This window comes from Cynoglossus semilaevis, chromosome 12 (assembly GCF_000523025.1).
Source record: "Cynoglossus semilaevis isolate Cse_v1.0 chromosome 12, Cse_v1.0, whole genome shotgun sequence".
Taxonomy (NCBI): domain Eukaryota; kingdom Metazoa; phylum Chordata; class Actinopteri; order Pleuronectiformes; family Cynoglossidae; genus Cynoglossus; species Cynoglossus semilaevis.
In genome coordinates, this window is record NC_024318.1 from 8025748 (window position 1) to 8040732 (window position 14985).

General features: G+C 36.4%; 1 long non-coding RNA gene across 3 annotated transcripts in view; it reads left to right on the forward strand.

Annotated features, from left to right (window-relative positions):
- Positions 1 to 5976: 5976 nt before the first annotated feature.
- The window catches only part of LOC112487845 (uncharacterized), a 68462-nt gene continuing 59453 nt past the window's right edge, over positions 5977 to 14985 (forward strand). Inside the window, exon 1 of one of the 3 annotated variants that reach the window (XR_003051325.1) lies at positions 5977 to 6294. This is a non-coding gene — a long non-coding RNA (uncharacterized LOC112487845). The remainder of the gene's footprint in view (positions 6295 to 14985) is intronic. The other 2 variants (XR_003051327.1, XR_003051326.1) reach the window with 2 other exon arrangements.

The window sequence follows — 14985 nt, forward strand, 5'->3', positions numbered from 1 at the left end:
CCTCATCTCAGACAGCGTCTTCTCAAGGGCACAAATGAGTATAATTGGGCTACATGGGAATCAAGTGGGCATGGCTTCAAACTGAGCCAATTATGGTGGCCAGTTGCCTACCCTTACTCACAACAGTTACTGCGCAACACACAGTTGGACCTATAGACATATAACGGTAAATATTACGATTTTGCATATTTTGGACTGTCTCATAAAAAATAAAACCTAGGAGAAACATTTATTTTCACAATTATAATTATTTTTAATAATTATGTTACAGCTTTTTGAAAGTCACAGTGGGCGCTAGAGCCAGGCCCAGCAGTCATTAGGTCGGTAGGGCAGAGTACACCAAGTAGAGTTCACCTGTCCATCACTGAACAACATCTGAGACAAACTACCATTACCACTAAATCTAAGGTCATTTGTCGGTTTATAGTATAATTGAGAGAACTGGAGAAAATAAAGATGTAAAAAGACAAAAAAAAATCTTTGAACTGAGTTAACGAGGGCAAGAATTTATTTATATCAGCCCCTGTTGGACAACATGTTACTGGGTTTAAGGATGTCATCTGTAACAAAACACTCGTGCTGCACAATGCTAATTTGCTAATATTATAATGTTAGTGTTAATTTGAATGGCCATCTGTTTAAATTAAGTATTTTGTTTCATGTTAAATTCTTACTCTTACAATTATAGACAGTTTTCACACAATGTCCCCAGATGGCTTTTTATGTTTTGTTTGCTTAAGAAAGCATAATGCCATATTGTAATGTTGTTTACCTCAATTTTGCTCACTGTTGGTGGATTGTGCACTTTTATTATTTTCTCCTCCCTCCTGGGACAACACAGAAAAAGCTTCATACAAATTCAGGGAATAATGAAATAACAATAGCAGCTCATGCAGCTTTATTTCAGCATCCATCCTCAACACCATTAGATGAGGAAAAAAACTCATGAGGTTAGAAGGTATTTTTAGCACAATCTTTATCCTTTTTCGCCCGTCCTCCCTCTCCTGCTTCTCTGGTGCTCGCACACAATGTCTTCCTTCCCCGTCTTTTACATTCATCTACTGCCATTTCCCATCACTCACTCATGCTCTTAGCGTCTATCTCAGCTGGATATACCAGATGTCCCTTTAATTCCACACTATAATGTAATTCGCCTTCTCTAAAATCACCCATTTTCCCATTTTCATGCCCTTTCCTCGAACTTGAGACACGTCTAGCGGATTCTATTTCACAGCAGTACACCCGACTACATTGGTTTTCAATTCATTTATTCAGTATTTGTTTTGAAGCCCCATGCTGCTTTGCTATGAATCAACATTGCCTAATAGATACTACTTTCCCTGACCAGGTTAAAGTAGATGTAATTACACGTGGATCTGAAAGTCTAATGCAATATAAATTTCCTAAATCGAATGAAAATGAATCATCCCTCAATGGTTTATTGCGGGAAAAGTGTTTAGTAGCGCAAGATTACAGAGGAGCATTTATCTTATCTTATCTAAAACAAAAGTGTACTTACATTGAAGGCTCAGTGCCCCTGTAAGGATCATTTACTGTGTCAGCCCAAAACAGAACAACTTCTAATTGTATTCCATGCTTGGCTTGAGGCTGCACACAATCCCAGTTTGTATTGTAATTTCATATATGATTAATTTTGTGTTATTTTTTCCCTGTATTGCTTCAGAGTTTTTTGTTTCCACACAATACAGTCAACATTTGAAATATATTTTTTAATTATTCTAAAAAGTTATTTTTAAGTTAGAAATTAGACATTTAACTAAGTACTGTACTGTAACAAATCTATGACCCTGGCCCTAAAAATAATATGTAATGATATAATATATAAATCAAAAAATAATATATAACTGCACAACATGCTTAGTATCCATGTCATGTATTCATTTAAAAAGGGTGTTATGTGTGTAAATCTGTGTAACCCATTTAATTTGCCCCACCTACTGTATAGTATTACCTGAACCGGGGTCATTATAGGACAGAATGGATATCATGTATATTAAGCCATGCTATGGTAGTTTTATTATTTTAATATGCATTACCGTAAGGAGATTAAACACCATGTGGATGGATGGCCCATCCATTAGCAACACTTATCCTTTGGTGTGGGGAGCCTGGCATCCCAGGTGACATTGTGCGTGAGTTCACTACAGCCTGGACAGGTTACAGGTCGAATGTAGGGCTGATATTTATAGAGACAAACAGCTATTCACGTTTACGCCACTGGTGATGTTAGGCTCCCTGAGGAGTTACCACAGAGGACCTGAGTGAACCACAGTGTGAAAACACAAGCTTCGGTTCAGAATTTATTACTGCTATAAAGTGTCTAGAACACTGTTAAGTAAACAGCCTTTCCTTCTGTTACCCAACAATATTTTAACATTACATTATTGGATGTTTATTTTCCTTGCGATATATAAAACAACAGAGCACATAAAAATACATGAAGCTGCAGAAACCCAGGCAGGTGAGCTCAGTGCCGCCTCCATTCTGTCAGCACTCAGCCCTGAGTGGAAGGGTTAAGACTGGAGCTCCAGGCCAAACCCAGCAGTCGAGAAACCCGCCCTCAGGAGAGTGAGTCAACATGGCAAGGGCACCAAACACATTCAGGATGCATAGGTGCCATTTATCATGGTTGACAACTGCACCTCTCAGTGCCATTTGGGTTTATTACCGGTACATTTCTCCCCACATAATGATGTTTTCCTTAGCACTTGTCCTCTGGGACCAGCCCGAATGAAAAACTGCAGGAGAAGCATCAAGGTGACAGTTTTTCCACCTCTTTTTGCTCTTTTATATGAAGTTTGTTTCAAAGGAAAAATGGAAAAAAAATACAGACAAAAAGTGGAGTTTTCCTATATTGCAGCTTGCTTTGAAATGCCATGCTGCTTTGGTGATGTAGGCCCAAAGGAAACTCTTCTTAATTGTCTGTAGAAGTTGTGCCCTCCGTTTGAGGGTTTATGACGACACAGGCACTTGTTATACACAAAAATAAAGTAACTTCTTCATATTTTATTATTATTATTATTATTATTATTATTATTATTATTATTATTATTATTATTATTAATACCATTTATTATACCCTTTTTATGGGAGCTTAAAACATATCACCCTAAATCATTAAAAATGGCCTTGAGCCATTCTAACGGCTCACCACAAAAGATTTTTCAACACTAATGAGATAGAAGAAATCCATTAAAGACAGATAGACAGTTCATTTTAATTTGTCATCTTTTAGAAATCTCATAATTGAAATTACAGCAAACTGAGGACTCAGTGACCCTGTTCCTTATTTCTTTTAAAATTGATAATTCAAGGGTGATCAATTATCAGTTAAATTTGCATCTTAGGCTCTATTTAATTATGAGGCTGCGTTAATGTTGTAGACACTACGTTAATTGCTGTAGACTCCCTCTTCATCTAGGTTGTCTCGTCTGAATGCTATAAACTCTTTAGTCCAGCCTCAGAAGAAGGAACTCATTAGCACTTTTTTCTCTTTGCGAGACTGCGTCGATCATTATTTTTGCTGCTGTGGAATTTGAGGTTTGTGGTGGTGGGAGTAAAAATGATGACGAACTGATTGATTTTTGTCAGTGGGTATGATCTTTGTTCACGGAATTAAATATGCTCTTTGAAAAGGTTTTTTTGTGTTATTCTTCTTCTGAGGTTCATCATAATGTGCAAATCAATATTTAATATCCTTGGATCAATGGTATGTGACATTTTATTTTGCATTGGCCCCATCAGTGTACCAGAGAAATAATATGGATGTGAATGGATATGAGGCCTTTTTTCCCTCTTTAACTGTCGTCATGTCACTAGATAGTCTTCATGACCTCAGGATAGTCTTTCATTACTGAAACATTAGTTTAGTTAAAAAGAAAAACACTCATTTTAAATATAATTTAATTTCTGTCTCTGTGTAATTTCTGGACAAGGAAATGTGACACAGGGAAATGTGACACAGGAATATGGCCCTATTTTATTCTAGACTGCTGCGCCTTTCGCAGCACTACAAAGACAGGAGCAAAATGAGATTCAGAATTGTTGTTTATCTACTATGTCATTTGCAAATGTCAGCCTTCCGACCTATTTGGATTTTTGGCCATCATTGTGATACTGCAATATTAACCAAACAAAATTTAATCTAAAGTTCGGATGGATTTTAGTTGGAAAATGCACTTCTAAAAACTACATTTCTATAAAAAGAAATAAAAAGAAATGCAGTGAATTTCAACAAAATGTGCAGTTTATTAATGCGTATAACTCTTTCATATCACCAACATATCACCACTTAACATACTACAATGATAAACTTAAATAAACTTTAGACATTGATTGTTTTCAGTGTTTGTGTATTCTTGTTTTAAGAAAGACTGCTTCGCATTTCTTAGCAGTCTGTTGTGAATATTGTCAGTTTCTACTTTTCATGATGTGAAGGAATATTATGTATGCTTCTCTTTTGTTATTCATGCAGAATGAGGTCACACTTGTCCTGGGAAATCCTTGGAGTTCCTGGAAAAGCTACTGGAACACATTGATCCTCCATCTTAGGCTTCTGGTGTACCACTATACAGTATACTTTGACTTTACAGTATACTTTGAATTTGTACACTTTACACTGACAGAGGTACATATTTTTCCAAAACATAGTCTCAGTGTTGATTATAGATGTTGTCCATGCATGCTTTTGCTAATGTACCTCAGGGTCTGGAATCACAACTTACAGCCGTCATCACAACTCCTTGTTGTATAGAAAATGTTGAAACTTTAGTAACATTTATTTACAGTGAAATGTTCAACTGTCTCATCATTTAAATTGCTTCTTGTTTGCTGCATAGCATGCAAGGGATGAAAGGAAAAGGATGTGGGTGCACTGAAGAGCGGCCATGTGCCCAGGAGTTCACATGAAATATAAGCTCTTGTTTCCTGTAGTTTTTATTGTACAGGACAAGGTCAGAATTTATTATTTATCCTGGGAAGGAAGTGCATTCTTGTGGTTGGTGCCTCCATAATTGAGTCATCACTAGGAACATAAAGGCAAGGCCATTTTCTATCTACGGTTTAATGGGAGGCTCTGCTTTGGTCTCTTGTCTTTAAACTAAGCAGTGCCGAGTGCAGACATGTTGTCAACACTGTCACCTTAATTATAGTGAGGTCTCCTGTGTTCACATGTGTGACTGCAGTTATCCTTACCTCTGTCAGTTGTGCAAAATGTAGCTACAGAAAAACAGTAACAAATATAATCTAGTTAGCTGTGTGGTTATTGATTTTGGGTCTTGATACAATATTTACATTTTCCACTAATCAGGTCCGCACTTGATCATAGCAGATTAAATTTATATCTGAATGAAGACGGAACCTTGATATCTAATTGATTTTTAAGATGGGAAACGTAATTGTTTTAATAAAAATAACACAGTGTCAAAATGACTTGAAGCGCAGTGAAATAAATTATATGAGCTCATTGTTAGGGCTTTTCACAGTCTAGTAGAATTTAATTCACCCTGAAATTAAATTAAGTAGCTGAATGTACTTCTCTCTGTTTGGTGTTTTTATATACTCTCTGTTTTCTAAAATATATCTAAATAATAGAAGTGCCTAAATCAATGGTTGAAAATTTAAGATCATTCGAAGAGAGATAATCTTTCATGTAAAGGCTATTTTTTAACTAAACTGCATTGATGTTTTAAGATTTTGGAAGGAATATGAACCTTAATTTTGAGTAAATAAAGTAAACAAGTCAGCCAACAGCTACTCCAAAACTGTGCTGCAATGCCCTGAGCTCCAGCACTAGACAACACTCCCACAAGAATACCAATTGTTTCACACCAAACAGACATGCATAGCAACTGACAGTTTGAGCTGTTTTGCCAGTAAAGATAACAGGATAGAGATAGATGGTGTAGATGATATTCAGGATGTTGAGGCAGAGGAAGCATGATGTAAACCAAGAGGATGATATGAGTTAGTTAACTTACTAAGATAAAAAGAGACTACATTCATATTATGTTATACCAGGCTGAGCTGTAAACTGTTGACATTTTTAATCTGAGAAGATCAAACTGTCGACTACTGCACGAGTAAAGCTGCAAGCCAATATCTGTCTAAGGAACCAATACACTTTCCAATAACGTAATGCACTTTCTCATTTTGACCACAGAGGGCGTAGTTTCCTCCAGAGCCATTTCGCACTAGCAGGAAACAAAAATGTCGGAAATGCGTAGGATTTGGCGTTTGACTTCGTGCTTACTTTCTCCAGAGATGTTCGTGACGGTAAGAACGTTTACTAAAACAATACTTGGCCATGAGGTGTGCGACAGATTGTTGTTTGTGTTGAAATAACTGATACTTCCCAAGCTGTGACTATGTGTAACTGTTTGTTGTGTTATGTAAACAAAACAGAGCTAAAGCGTTAATGGTGGCGGTGCACCCATTAACTGGTTACTTTGGACACATGTTTACTCTTTATATTTTTGTAGTTGCAAGGCTTCTGTGGTGTGCAAGACTTAGTTCTGTTTGTTTTACTATTATTTCGAGTTGCCATTGCTTTATATTGGAAAAACCTTGATCCTTTGCATGCATACAGAAATAATTGTGACCGCGTGGAACAGTAGTTTGAAATCAGTAGTTTGGTACTGTGCCTTGTCTTTTTCTTCAACGCAAATGACCTTGGCTTTTTTTACAGAAACGTTCAATATTTTGCCCATATCGACCTTTTTCATATGGTGCAAAGACAGTAACCCCACATTTATTTAGTACAATGTCACTTTTCTTGACTTCATATATTAAATTTAATATTATTTCAAGACTGCAATATATGGGTGAATAGAGGTTGCCCATGCTTTATTTCGAGCTACATGCCAATGAACTTTTGAGAAGAATTTTCCATAATATATAAATAATCCAGATATAAAAATATCCAGATATAAAAATATTAGGTTTAATGCTTCCAGTTAGAATGGCCCACCCATTGACCCAAATGGGTGTTTACAAAATATTTGAAAATGCAAAGGCCTCAGACTAAATTTGTTAATGTGTCATGAATTGTGTCATAATTTCTGTTTACTTTTAACTGTATTGTTTCAAGTAGCACGATCCAGGCTGAATATATGAACAAGTTATTGTTAATGAAACATCCTTGGCATTACACCCAAAATTAAGCTGTTGGTGTCATTGGCACTTGTCTCAGGATGAAGTTGAATTATATGTAAAAGTGTAGCTTTGTCATGGCAACAGTCATAGTGTACAAAAAACGTTTTTCTCGTTTGTTTTTAATAAACCTCTTAGGGTCTGCTGCTTTTTATATGTGGCGAATTCCAGTTGCCTTAGCTCTAGGCTACAAGGTGTTTCAATGTAGACACACCTTATAAAATGAGTGACAAGTGTGGGGGCAGGCAGTTGACCAGCCGAGGGGGAGAAAAAGGGCAGGATTGGCAATACATTTTTACCTCAAAGCAAAAACACCCATGCTTAAACTTCAATGTGGGAACTACTGTGAGAAAATATTTTTTTTCAAAGATACTGTCTTTATCGCTCTTCTATTATTTTTTAAAACATCCTCTGCAAATCTAGCCTGAGTTTTAATTAGCTAGTAACTCTGCTTAATGTACCCTTTCTGTCTCAGCCATCAAACATTTCTTAAATTGGCCGACTGGGTGAACAGAAGAAACCGAAAGCTGCAAGTGAGAGTGAATCTGTCATTGACTCTGCAGTCAGTGACCTCACATTCACTTATGAACCACACAAGTTATTTGAAGTAAGGCCACTTAGTTGTTTTTCCCCCTTTAATTTTTTTTTTTTTTTTTTTTGGCGATCGTCATCCCTGCATTGGATTCTGTGGGACTTGCTATTGATCTGTTACCACGTCTTCCTAGTGAACCCCAGAGCTGGTTTCTCTGGCTGAAAAGTCTACACAAAGTACCTATGTTTTACAGCTCAAGGACAGTTGCTGTGTTTCACAGTTGTCTAAAAGCAAGTCACATCAACACTACAAAGGCATCATTAAAGATGCAGTACGAGCACTGTATTGCTGTGATACGTAGGAACTGTTTGCAGTTGTCAGGGTTTTTTGTGTTACTCAAGGGTGCAAGTATTATCTGATCTGAAAGAAAACCACAAAACACTGGCACCTCTGTGTTTTTTTTTTCTCAATCTTGTTTCTTTTTCCAGTAAAATATTTTTTTCTCTTGTGGTGAAGAGAAACCTTGAGTCATCCTCACCTTGCATTTTACTGTAATATCTAAATGTAATGTAATCACCCTCATAGATTCACCTTTGGATTTGTGTGGTGCCAATAGTTGCCTCTTGTTTTGACCTACAGAGGTAGGTGGCTGAGGAGGGATAAATACAGTATGTGCACAACATACTAATTTGTATCTTGGTAATAGTATATGCCCTTTGGTGGCACAATGACAAGATCCTACATAGAACCAAAAAAACTTCATTAAACCCAGCTTGTTGTGTCAGGTTTACCTATAAGAAGGGACAATGGGAATAACTGTGATTAATGTTGACAATGCCTTTAATTACCACTATAGGCTTTTTTAAATTGCCTCTCATAGCTATTTTAAATGTATTAATTTTAAATATAACATACATAAAAAACACAGTTTTGGTGACGACAGAAAAGATAAAAATGTCAGAGACCAAAGTCGTCAGGACATTGACCTGCTGTCACATCTGTACAGTACAGTATGTGACATAACATGAATTCACCTTTTAGTAAAAATATACCCTAAATGAGAAAAAATATACCCTAAATAAGACAAAACCAATAGGTATATAATCAAGTATTGAGCATTAAGACGTGTTTCAGTAATGCTTGGCCGTTTTGTATTAGTAAGGTTAGTACAGATTCTTTTAACACATTTATATAGATGTTGTACAAATTCTTCCTGATTGAACAGATATTAGAGATGAGAAATTGAGGTTACAGTGTCATTGTGCCAGCTGCTGGGGAGTAACAGACTAGAGAGCAAGCTGTAGTGCCATCAGCAGTCGAAAAAAGTAATCTCTCAGAAGACGCTGAAACAAACTGTGCAAAACCACGCCTGCAAGCATTTTCAGGAGAGCACAACTCCTATCAATTTCTCATGTTACCTACAAAAAGAACAAGAAGACCTCAAAGCCAAGCCGTTGGGTTTTCAGGGTCCTGATCCTGATACTCAATCTCATGGCCTCCCAGATTATTCCATTTCCATCAGATTTATTTTAATGCATTTTCACATTTATATCTATTTATATCAAAGCTGTATCTCAGAGTTAGTTTTCTCTTCTGAAGGCTTTATTTTTAAAAGTGAAGTGTTTTATATGAAACAGAAAATTGTCTTTTAGTTTGGTGAATTGTCTGTGAATTGTGCTTAAATGTGTAATAATTTTGGTCAGATGAATGAGTGTTTAACTTGGTGGGCCACATATGCCAACTGTTGCCAGTGAAATAGGTCTGCTCTCTGTCGCTACAAAAATAATGTTCTATGGATTTGCATCTTTCTTGGCTGTATTTAAGATGGAATTAGAATGGATGCATGGTGAAATTGTTTTTCTTGTCAAAAAGTACTATCATCTCAGGGTTCATTTAATTTTTTTTAGCATTGTTTCTAGGTTGTGTGAACTGGGATTGTTTAGTTTCCTGACTAGGATCCTTGTGGCTGCAATACATTTATATTACAGCGGAGTCCACAGTGTTACAGTGCTGTGTTCGCAAGAGGACACAGTGGCATTAGGTTATTGGTTCCCATCATAGTGGTGCATTGCTGAGCAATTAAAAAGCCATCAACTGACTCTCATCTAATTACGTACAGTGTCATCTAACCTTGTTGTTGATATTGGATAAACTACTTATGTGTAAAATGAGAGAAAGTAAAACCATATTCCCATCACATCTTAAACTGGACTAAGGACATGTGCTGCCCTTTACCACTGTATCGTCATTATTTAAGCATAAATTATGATCAAGCAATGAGAAAAAAAGAAATTATGTTTACCCTCATTACGTTTTACCAAATAAAGTGAACAATACAGAGAATCTCCCATTTAAGGTGTGGATCAGTGAAGCCGGTTATATTGTTTTAATGAGATGTAACAAAAATAGGCTTTGTTGGTGCAGAGTCTTTGTAATTCAGTGTTCAGAATATTTGTTATTTTCCATCTTGAATGTTTTTTAATTTGCAGCAATTAAATTTGAACAATTGAATGACTTGTCATAATTTAGATTTCTAAGGAACAAATTATTACAGAGAGATAAAAGACTAGAGTTATATCCCTTTAACAAGCAGAATCGGTCATGAAGATGTAAGTTTATCACAAACCCCATTTCCAGATATTTTCTCTTTCTTTTCTTTCTTTCAAAATTTAATTCTGTTTGATAAACACAAACCAATCTAGTATTTAATGCCAGCACCTGAGTCCTTAACGTTGGATTAGAGGCAAATTAAGTGTCAGGTTCACATCTTTATTATTAAGCGGGTTTCTAAATTAGCAGATGAAGTTCTTCTAGGTTTGGAGTTCATCATTTGAATTCAAAGGACCATTCATACATTCCTAGGTGCATTAATCAGTCTTTTTAGTCCTCAGTTGGTTATGACTGACAACTTGAGCAAGTCTGTCCAGCAACATCGTCCTTTTTATTTTGGAACTAGGCAAAGCAATATCTTGCTGTATTAAATTTAAACTTTAATTTTCATTAAACATTAATTTTTCATACATTCCATAAGCACTCTATGGGATGGCTGAAGAACGTGACTTAATGTCTGGAAAGAACCTGCATTGCTTGAGTTCTTTACTGATGTTAACTGTTATTGGTACTTCCTTTCCCTCCGTCTGTTGAGACTGTATTATTTCTCTTCATGTCACCACCTTTAAAGTCCCAGTGCTGTTATCAGAGGCGGTGTGCTGATGGAGCAGCTAGGCTCCTGGCTGCTGTTGTGCTGCTGAATTACTTTAGTTTCACTGAATAATGAAGTAGAGTGTGTACCCAGTGTTCTAATTAAAACCCATGGTCATTCATCTATCTAACTGATACACCGCCTTGCAGTGTTATTCTGTCCCAAACGTGCCATTGCAGTCCATGTTCTCAGTTCTGAGACTGCAGTGAAGCAGAACAGCTCCACATGGAACATACCACTCACCACTCAGCCACCCACATATGGCACAAGAAAACAAACATGGAGATAAAAACAAATCACATCGTATTTTTGTTGCAAATACTTTCTCAGAAATCTCCCAAAAACTTGCATTTAAAGACAGTGTAACCATTGCTAAGTTGACTGTTTTCTGCCAGATTAGTTTTCATCTTTGTAGCATAGCATGGATCTGTATTCAACCCATAGTTGTTTTGTTCAAACTGCCAGCTGAGCTACTGTCATAATGTCCAAGAATGATATGGCCCATTTAAACCCACTCAAAACCAAACTTGGTGATTTCTTTCATCAAAGAGTAAAAAGCAGAAATTATGTTATGAGACATACAACTGCAGTAATATTGAAGTGTAATGATGCCTCCATTTAAGAATGAAAATAAGGTAATCTTCGACAAAAAATCTCAGCTTTATTTTACATGAAGCCGAGGCGTCAAAATATAAAAGGTGTAGAGTGTTTTTATCTGTTTTTTGGGGGGTTTTTTTGGTAAGTTGCAGCAAACAAGATGAAATGTTGTGTAGAGTATGAGCTTTTGACAGAAAAACAGAAACAAGCAGCACCTACTGCTGTTTATTGTTGCTTTCACATCCTTACAAAAATGAGGTTCCTGACATATTTTCAGCCTTGTGCTGACAAGTTTGAGGATTGTCTTCCTGGAAAAGAAAAAAAAAATCTAAAAATAAGAAGGAATCTAGCAGTTTCAGAGAGGTGTAATGTGAAAAATAATATTTTTGTTGTTCAGCTTGTTTCCTGTGGACAAAGCATTGACTTTGCTGAATTATATCACTGTTAATAACTGGCTGTGGGTTACTTACCTTAAAATAAATTCAATTAAAATGCACAATAAGACTTGAATAAAATAAACCAAAGGTGAAATGATGTACTGCTGTCTAGTAATAGAAAAGTAAACTTCAGAAGAAGATGCTTCATGATGTTCATAATGATATTGCAGTGCATTGTTTGGTGTTCTGTTATTGTTTTAAAATGAACTAAAAAAATTACTTTTACATTTGCTGTACTGCTACTACTGTACTATTCTTTGCAGACATGTTATTATTATTATATATTTTACATAATGACATCTTCATGCAGACCTGGTTTTGTAGAATGAGGAAATTCCAGCACTGCTTATACCATAGCTCCCTGTGCTCAATTGTATTTCAGCTACAGCTCAGTTCTAATGGACATGACTAGTTGTCTATCAAAAAGAGTGTCCACTTGTGTATGCTGTGGCCCATCATGCTTTGTGGTTGTTATTTTTAATGGTATCATGACTTACATATTTAATGTCTCACTGAAAAATGAAATGTATAAATTCAGAACTTCAGCTGAAACTGATGGAAACCTTTAACTACTCATGAAAATGTTCACAGACAGAATGACATTAAATCAAGGCAGGGGTAGCCTCAGTTTTCACAGACTTCCATTCAAACTAAGTTGTTCACAGTGCTCCATCCACCAGCATTACCCCCTGGTGTTTCACTGTCACTTCTTGTTGATTTCCTACTGGGATTTCAACGCTCAACAACACACTCACTCTCTTTCTCTCTCTCTCTCTAGCTGTCTCACTCTCACTCTCTCTCTCTCTTTCTCACAATGAGTTGCAGAAGAAAGGACCCCCGTCCCTCTTGGTTCAACTATCACATTTGCAAAAGATACAGGAAAGCAAGGAAATTCGTCTTTAACTGAGCTGCATCGTGAGGAATGAGAGGCATTTTTTTTCCTGACAGAATGCCTGTGGTGTGAATTGGGTGTGTTGATTCGGACATGAGTGACTGTGTGTGTTAGCATTTTAATAACCATGCATTTATTATGCTTAAAGTATTGTGAGGGGAAGTGCATCATCATCATCCTATCATGCATGGGCATTCAATTGACTATGGAAGTATATACAGTATTTCTGGGCTAATAAGAGAGCATACTGGGTCTGAGCAAACTATATATATTTTTTTTATTTATAATATAGAGTCTCTCTGTACTGATGTACTGTGTTGACATGGCACAGATGGATACACTTGTCCATAAGAGCGTGTCTCTGTAAAAGGAAATGTCAGTCCTGCGATATTAGCGGTTTGCTCTAGGTTGCGGTAACTTGCCCGGTGAAGCAGGAATTGGCTGACTAAGTGTGCTTAAATGGAGTGCAGACATGGGTTAGTTTACTGTCCACAGTTTTTCACCATTTATCGTGCTGCATCTTTAGTAAAAGTGTAGTAAAAGTTGTGTCCGGCAAACACTGTTCACTGCTGCTGTTATTGTTTGTGTGGATATACTGTATGTTAAGCAGCCAATCAGGATTAGCATAATGAGATGGGCCTTCTGAGTTCTTAGCGAGGCATGATTTCCATATTGAAACATCCCACTAATAGACTGAGGATAAATACATAACTTAAACTTTGTCCTCCTTCCACACTTAGATTTCCTTACTTGTTAATTTGAGGGAATAATAAAAAGCAAATCCCTCATATGCCAAATTTTATGTTAAATAATAAAGAAGAGCAGATGTATACGCAGTGACAGCTGTTGGCCATAAAGCAACTATTTATGGCAAATCTAAAAGCTCCAGAAGGATCTTCTTGTATCTCTTTTTACTATGCAAGAATGCGCGATAATAATCAAAGGTGTCTTTAAAAATGCTTTCTTGCAGAACTTTTTCAAACTGGTTGCTTGGTGTTTTTGAATTTATTACCAAGAGCAGTGATTTTTATATTTTTAAATATTATAATTAGATGCAAAATGTCTAAGAATTATTATCTGATTGATACAGTGGTGTGTTTTATAGATTCAAATCTACAAAGGAAATTAGCAGATTGAAAAAAAAAAAAAAACATCATAGTCTCAACTGTTTTCCCAGAGGGACTCCATGTGTCTGTTTTATATGCAATTGAATACCAAGGCCCACTGCTCCTCTACTATTACATTAACAGGAATAAACTTCTCCCAGAAGTGGCTGTACCTGCACAGTCAGGTCATCAATACTGTTAAATGTTGTGTCTGTGCTGAACAGACTTAAAATTACAGGCCATTATAGAGACAACATAATAACTCAGCACACTCACTACTGCTAGCTATAGCAGAATATCGTGTGGGTGATGTACTTCAGAATTTGAATTTTTCCCATTTGTACTTTAGGTCATTATTCAATTTTTAAACATGTGACATTAGTGAGGAATATTTTATAAGTAGATATCTTTATCTTTTCATTTTTCAGTTCTATTTTGGCAGAATTCTGCCATACTCATATAACTAGTTCTCAGTGAATATTTTCTGTTTTTGATTTATTTTCCGTACACCCTAAAAATTAAATCAAATCTGATCAAGACTTGGTGTTTTGATCTGATTCTGTCAGACCATTCACCATGCCCTGTTGGGCCAAGAAGGCTGCCCACTTTCCTAACTGGTCTACATACTCTCTTTTCCTGCAAAGTAAGCTGTTTGTTCCTGGAACCAAAAAAAACTGACTGCCAAAAACATCATCCCTTTGTGCTTTTGCTGCTCTTAGATTTTGCATCTGCTCGACAGAGCCACGGACAAGTAGACAAATGCAGCAGGAAACACAACTTTTTGGCAGAAATAACTTTTCTTTTGAGTTAGCAATAAAAAAGAGCTTGTTTAGATTTTATAGAATTTCTCAGAGCTAGGTTCAACTGGGATCGGTCCCCCTGCAGCACCAGCAGCTTGTCTTTTAGTGGTCAATAAGGTGTACTAGGTGAGCATCGGCCAGACCAATTTATTTCCAATTATTTGCTCAGCCAAGCTTGTAGAAAAGGTTACAGCTGCTAGACTTTACACATTACTTGAAATTCATAGACGCCTTGTGATCATATATTGA